Consider the following 7,833-nt stretch of genomic DNA (forward strand, 5'->3'; position numbering starts at 1 on the left):
GCTAAACATCATAATAAGGGAATGCGTCAAATAAACTAACATCATCTAAACATGATATCCAAGTATTCCAATAAAAGCATAAATCACAAGTATTCAGGTCATTAATCACCTATTAGGTCATTATTCAGGTCCTATAATAATTAATTGAGAAGGTCTAACAACTAACTCATGGAATTGTTTTGAGGACTTGGTATAAAGAAAGGACATTTTCCTTTATCAAGTATGACATGAATTGTATTGATGCAAAGAGATTGTAAGAAGAGAGAGAGAGAGTAGAATGTGAAGTTGAGCAGAGCAGTGCGGAAGTGAAGGAAACTTTATTGCCAAATTTTTTTTGAGTGATTTGAGGTTTGATATTTGGATCCGAGGTTCGTGACCTAGTCTACAAGGTCTGACAGTGATTGGTTCAATTGACATAACAAAGGAAAGAAGAACATAACAGTAAACTGCATGTTTAAGTAGTGAGCTTTTTTTGTAGTTTAAATTGCATGTTTGGGCAATGGGCTCTTCTTGCATACATTGTACTATAACTCCTAATAGGGTTGGCTCAACTCCTAATAGGGCTAGAATCTCCTAACATGGATTCAAATTCTCCTAATAGGGACTTTATGTACTAAATATTGTAATAGACTCCTAACAGGGTCCATCCTCTAAAAATGAATATTTATATTAGTATATCATCTTGTGGGCATCATTCCCACTAGGGTTTTCTCTCTCATCAAGGTTTTTTGTAGTTAACATATCTTGGGTAATTGTCTATGTGCATCTCATGGTTGTTGTTTACTTTGGTTTAATGGTTGAGTTTGTTTAAAGAAGACAAATGTTTTAATTGTAAGATAACTGACCCACGCCCCCTTGTCTCAGTTATCTTGGTGGACTATTGTTTCTAACAATTGGTATCAAAGCATCAGGTCCTTAAAGATAAAGTTTAACAACTTTGGGAGATCCATGGAAAACATGTTCAGGAAAGATAGTCTGAAGTTTGATGGAACAAATTATGACAACAAGAAAGAAAAGATGAAGACACATTTTTTTGTGTATGGGTTTGGGATATTGGATCTTGACAAAATAAAAAAAGACAATAATTGCTGAGAAGGATCTAGAAACTTGTACCAAAGTAGAAAGAGATCTTCTGATGTGCGACATGAGAGCTAGAGAATCACTATTGACTGCACTTCTTGAAATTGAGTACAATCAGGTAAAATCACTTGCTACTTCACATTTGATTTAGAAAACTTTGAAAAATAGTTTTGAAGGTGATGCATATTCTAAGAGGTTGAGGCTACACAGTTGGATTTGTGAATTTCAAGATGCTAAAATGATGCAAGATGAATTTGTAAGAATATATATAGGTAGGATCACTATAGGTATCAAATCTCAAAGAGGAACCAAAGAAGATGATGAGGTTATATGGAAGATATTGAAGACTCTAACACCACCATTTAAATCAGCAATTAAGATGATACAATTATTGATATCTTGTACCAAAGATTTCACAAAGGAGTTATTTCTTGGAAGACTTGAAGTAGTTGAGAATGAGCTCAGACAATTCAGAGAATTGACCAAAACATAAACAACTTTTAGTGCCTTGAATATTCAACCTGGTCTATTAAGGAGCATAAGTGCTTGAGGAGATTTTTCTAGCAGCAACAAATCTAAGGAGGATAGAAAGATTGAAGGAGTAGCCCTTCTACTAAAAAGAGAAAAAGGAGGTATGAAAATATTTAAGTGATGGACTTTTGATGAATATGGTCATTATGCATCTAAGTGTCTTAAGAGAGATAAAAAAGTATAAGGGAAATTGCAAATTTAGAAATGACAAAGTGTTTGTATGCAAATGAAGACAATGATTCTGATCAACAAGTAGAAAGTGCTAGTGATGATAAGATTGGATTGTGGCAATTAAAGAAGAAAGTCCAGAGAAAGTAGCTTTGGTGTCACAGGTTGAGAAGAAATTTGATTGGATAATTGATAGTTGTTGTTCACATCATATGATGGGTGATATGAACAAGTTTTTTAACTTCAAAAGTTAGAATGTAGGCATTGTCACAGTTGGAAACAATGCAACATGCCAAGTTAAAGGTATTGGATCTATAACTCTTGATGGTAAAAATAACACTGAGGATGTATGATTTGTTAATGGTTTAAAGCACAATCTTTTGAGTGTTGGAAAACTAGCGGACAAAGGTTATCAGTTGCAGTTCATAGAGAAGACATGTACTATCAGTGATAAAGATGGAAAAGATAATTGGAACATGAACTAGATCGAGAGGTAATGTATTTCAGTTGAATCCTATTGAAATGACATGTTTGGTTGCAAAGGTAGATGATAGTTGGTTATGGCATAAGAAATTTTGTCATATAAAGTTTGATAGTATTGTGAAGAATAGTAGAATATTTACAGTTCAAGATCTTCCAAAGATTGTAAAGCCTACTAACACAATTTGCAAGGAGTGTGTTTTGGCAAAGCATAAAAAAGCTTCTTTTCCCAACAAGAAGTTTACCACTACAACAACGTTGGAGATTGTACACACAAATCTCAGTGGTTCTACAAAGACTAAATGATTCTACAGTGAAAAGGTATTTTATGATTCTAGTTGATAACTTTTCTAGAATGATGTGGTTTACATTTCTTAAAGAGAAATCTTTAGCATTTGATAAGTTTAAGATATTCAAGAATAGAGTTGAGAATGAATTTGGTATGAAGGTTAAATATGTAAGATCAGATAAAGGAGGAGATTTTACTTCAAATGAGTTTAACATGTTTTGTGAAGAAAATTGAATTAAAAGATAGTTATCAACTCTGAGAACCCCTAAGCAGAATGGCCTTGTAGAGAGAAGGAACAAGTTAGTTACAGAAGCTACAAGAGCTATGTTAGCATAGAATGATGTATCCAAGATGTTTTAGAGAGAAGCTATGAATACAACAGTCTACACTATGAACATAGTGCAAGTTAGGAAAGACACAAACAAGACCCCTTATGAACTATGGTTTGGTCACTCACCTACAGTTAAGTATTTCAAAAATTTTGGTAGTAAGTGTTATATCAAAATAGATGATGATATTGGTAAGTTCGATGCTAGAAGTGATGAAGGTATGTTTCTTGGTTATTCATTGAAAAGCAAGGCTTATAGATGTTATAATCAGAGAACTAAGACTATTTTGGAAACTGAAAATGTGAGAATTGATGAGAAATTTAGGATACAAGAGAGAATAATTGATTACAATTCAGATGATGATGTTGTTACTAAGCCAAGGAATGATGAGGTATTTCTTGAGGCTAACAATGATTTGGAGAATGAAGGAGAGCTAAGGTAGGAAAAAAGCTTAGAACATTCAACAGAGTCAAGAGTTGAGATAGAAACTCCTACTTTAGGAAAGAATATGATAAAGAACAACCTATCCGAGCAAATTGTCAGAAGCAAAGACAAAGGTGTGATGGCAAGAAGCAGAGTAAATGAAGAACTTTGCTTGATATCTCAAGTTGAGCCTAAGAATACAGATGAAGCATGTAAAGATGATTATTGGAAACAAGTCATGAACGAGGAATTGGATCAGATAGTAAAGAATGAGACATGGGAATTGGTCCCCAGACCAACATAGAAGAATGTGATAGGAACTAAATGGGTATTTAGAAAAAATAAATAAATAAACAAGGCGAAGTTGTAAGAAACAAAGAAAGATTGGTATGTAAAGGTTACTCATAGTGAGAAGGGATAGATTATGAGGAGACTTATGCTCGAGTGGCTAGAATAGAAGCAATAAGATTATCCTTAGCCTATGAAACATAGAAGAAATTCAAAGTGTATTTGATGGATGTCAAATCAGCATTTTTGAATGGATAACTTGAAGAAGTGTACATTGAGCATCTTGAAGGATGTCCTTTGACAGATGACAAGGACATAGTATGCAGATTGAGGAAAGCATTGTATGGCTTGAATCAAGCACCTAGAACCTGGTATGCAAGGTTGGACAAACATTTGACAAAACTTGGATATAGAAAAGGTATGGAAAACAATAATTAATATTGGAAAAAAATTGATAATGGTTTGATGATTTTGGTAATATTTATTGATGATACCATATTTGGAGGAAATGATGGAGAAAGTGAGAAGTTTGTAGAGGAGATGAAGAAAGAATTTTAAATGAGTATGATAGGAGAAATGAAACATTTTCTAGGATTGTAGATTGTAGAGAATAAAGAAGGAATCCTTATTTCTTAGATTAAGTACTCAAAGGATTTACTGAAAAGGTTTGGTTTGGAAACATACAAACTCATTGGAACACCTATAGTAACTAGACACAAGTTATCTACAAAAGATGAGACATCTACTTTTGAGCAGAAAAAGTATAGGTCTATGATTGGAGGATTGCAATATCTAAATCACACAAAGCTAGATATAGAAAATGCAGTTGGAATTGTTGCAAGATTCCAAGGTGATCCCAGAGAAGCACATTATGCAATAGTCAAAATGATATTTAGATATCTAAAAGGAACATTTGAGTTTGGATTGTCATATGAAACATATAATGACTTTACTCTAAGTGTCTATACTGATACAAATTGGGTAGGCAATATGGATGATAGAAAGAGCACCAGTGGTGGTGCGTTCTTTCTTGGAAGAAGATTGGTTTCTTAGCTAAGCAAGAAGTAGGATTGTACATCACAAAGTACAACAAAAGTAGAGTATGTTGTAGCAGAAAAAAATTGCAATCAAGTCATTTGGATGAAGCAAATGCTAAAGGATATAAGGATAGAAATCAATGAACCTGTTGTTATACATTGTGACAACACAAGCACGGTAAATATGTCTAAGAATCCAGTGTTGCATTCTAAGACTAAGCATATTTCTATTTAGTATCATATGTTGAGAGAGGAAGTTGCAGAAAAAGAAATTAGTTTGGTGTATGTGAGCCCTAAAGAGCAGATTATAGATATATTCACTAAGCCTCCTCCCAAAGAGACTTTTGAGTATTTGCGAGTTATGCTTGGGGTTATGCCACTTCCTCCATCAGAGTAGAAGATGCAAGAGTGTATCAGTTCAGTGAAACAGAGCACAATTGTTGTCTGGACTGAATGCTGACGCTTCTTCTATGGGGGAGTATTTGTGATGGACAGAGTCATCTAGGACTCTTGCTGAATGTTTTTTTGAATAGTGTCTTTTGATGCTCAAGCTAAGTAAGAATCATTTGTTGCAAAGTTTGGTGCAAAAAAATTGGTTGCTAAAACCTTTGACATTGATGTCAATGGAGGAGAAGTTTGGCATGGAAAAATAGTATGCACGATAGTTGGAGAAGTTCGACATAAGTAAAGTATGTTTAGAAGTACAACATGAAATTATAGTTTGACAGAAAGTACATTGAGGTATATCAATGGGGGAGAATGATTGAAGAAGGGGATTTGAAAAGATGAACAATCTTTTGTTGGTATTCTTGGAACTAGATGTTTTTCATCTATGTTGCCATCAATGCCAAAGGAGGAGATTGTTGCAACCAAGAATACTGATGATATTCCTATGAAGGAGTATCATAGATATGTTACTATGATGATATGTTACATTCATGACTGAGTTTGTTATTGATGTCAACATAGCAATTTTTTGTGGTATCTGACAAAAGAATAGTGGAAAGATCAAGTTGGTATGGATGACTAGTTGAGTACTTTTGTGTATTTGGTATATGTAGTTTTAGATTAAGGTAAAAGTAGGTTTTGAAGGGGTTCTAAAATTCTTTACAACAAAAAGAAAGATAAACCATTAAGCACACCCAGGTTATAAGAGGACCTGAAACCAGCAAAACAACTAAACCAAGTTTTATAGGGATCTGATACCAATAGATGTGACCAGAAAAATCAACCATAAGAACACTGGAACTTGAAAAGTCAACATACTGGAACAAATCAACCTGACAAACCTTCCAAACCAATTTTCAGCAAACCAGAAACTTAGCCAGTTCACCATCACTAAAAAACCAGTCAGCATAAGGAAATATAAGATTTTCCTTTTGATTTGAAGTTGTCCTTATGCGATCGAATGATCATATCTAAAGGGGGAGGAAAAGACTTAGTCTTCTATCTTTTAACCGCAATCCAACCATCCTCAAACTTCGCTGCCTCAGCAACCCAATCCTTAGAAGATAAAGACCCGAGGAAACCAAGGGATACAGAAGCCAGATCAAACTCCCTGTAAGAATCAGACTACATATGATCCCTAGGAGGATCATCCAAAGCAGGGGAAGAGACCAAAGCATCCTCCTCAACCACCGACGCGGAGAGAACACAATCCACAACCATAGCATCCGCAGGATATTTGTATGTGCAGTTAACATTAGTAGAAGAAACAATAAGTCTAGAAAAAGTTATGTAAGTTTTGGTGATGTCTGTTCTGAGATAGAGTTTACAAAGGCATGTTTTGGTAAACTTGTTATATCTCTTAGTAAAGTTCATATTTTGAGGATCAAGGTTGAGGACATGAAGGAGACATGTTGATGATGATGTGGCTAAGTTCGCTTGTCATAATATTGTGTGTACGAAAAGTTATTCAAGTTGCAAGATGGAAGATTAATGGTATTGATAAGTGTAATGTGTTTGTAATGTGGTCCTATAATAATTAATTGAGAAGGTCTAATAGCCAACTCAAGGAATTTTTTTGAGGACTTGGTATAAAGGAAGGACATTTTCCTTTATCAAGTATGACATGAATTGTATTGATGCAAAGAGATTGTAAGCAGAGACAGAGTGAAATGCAAAGTTGAGTAGAGCAGTGTGGAAGTGAAGGAAACTTCATTGTCGAGGTTTTGCTGAGTGATCCGAGGTTTGACATTTGGATTTGAGGTTTGTGACATGGTATACAAGGCATGCCAATGATTGGTTCAGTTGACTGAATAAAGGAAAGAAGAACATAACAGTAAACTACATATTTGAGCACTGAGCTCTTCTTGTAGTTGAAATTGCATGTTTGGACAATAAGCTCATCTTGCATACATTGTACTACAACTCATAATAGGTTTGGCACAACTCCTAATAGAGTTGGAATCTCCTACCAGTCATTCAAAGTCTACTAATAGGGGCTCTATGTACTAAATGTTGTAATAGACTCCTAATAGGGTCCATCCTCTAACAAGGAATATTTATATTAGTACATCATCTTGTGGGCATCATTCCCACCAGGATGTTCCCTCTCATTAGAGGTTTCCCTACTTGACATATCTAGTGTAATTGTCTATATGCATCTTATTATAGTTGTTTACTTTGGTTGAATGGTTAAGTTTGTTTAAAGAAGATGAATGTTTTAACTGGCAGATAACTAATTCGCCCTTCCCTCCTCTTAGTTATCTTGGTGGACTATTGTTTCTGACATTAGGACCCTAAGGACATATGTTGTTATAAAAAGGCATCGAAAGGGCCTATGACTCCTTTCAACCCATTCAAACAAACCAAATAGATCCCTAGGGGTCCTAAGGGCATATGTTGTCATGAAATGCATTGAAAGGGGTCATAGGTTATCCTCTGACCCCTTTTGACCCATTCAAACAAACCAAATAGGTCCTTAAGGGTCCTAGGACCCCTAGGGACATATGTTGTTATGAAATGTTTTGAAAGGGGTCATAGGTTATCCTATGACACCTTTCGACACATTTGATCAAACCAAATAGGTTTTTAGGGGTTCTAAGACCCCTAGGGACATATGTTGTCATGAAATGCATTAAAAGGGGTCAAAGGTTATCCTATGACCCCTAGGGACATATGGTGTCATGAAATGCATCATAACCTATGACCTCTTTCGACCCATTTAAACAAACCAAATAGGTCCCTAGGGGTTCTAGGACCCCCA

This window comes from Cupressus sempervirens, chromosome 2 (assembly GCF_028749045.1).
Source record: "Cupressus sempervirens isolate cs-2001-9-10 chromosome 2, ASM2874904v1, whole genome shotgun sequence".
NCBI lineage: Eukaryota > Viridiplantae > Streptophyta > Pinopsida > Cupressales > Cupressaceae > Cupressus > Cupressus sempervirens.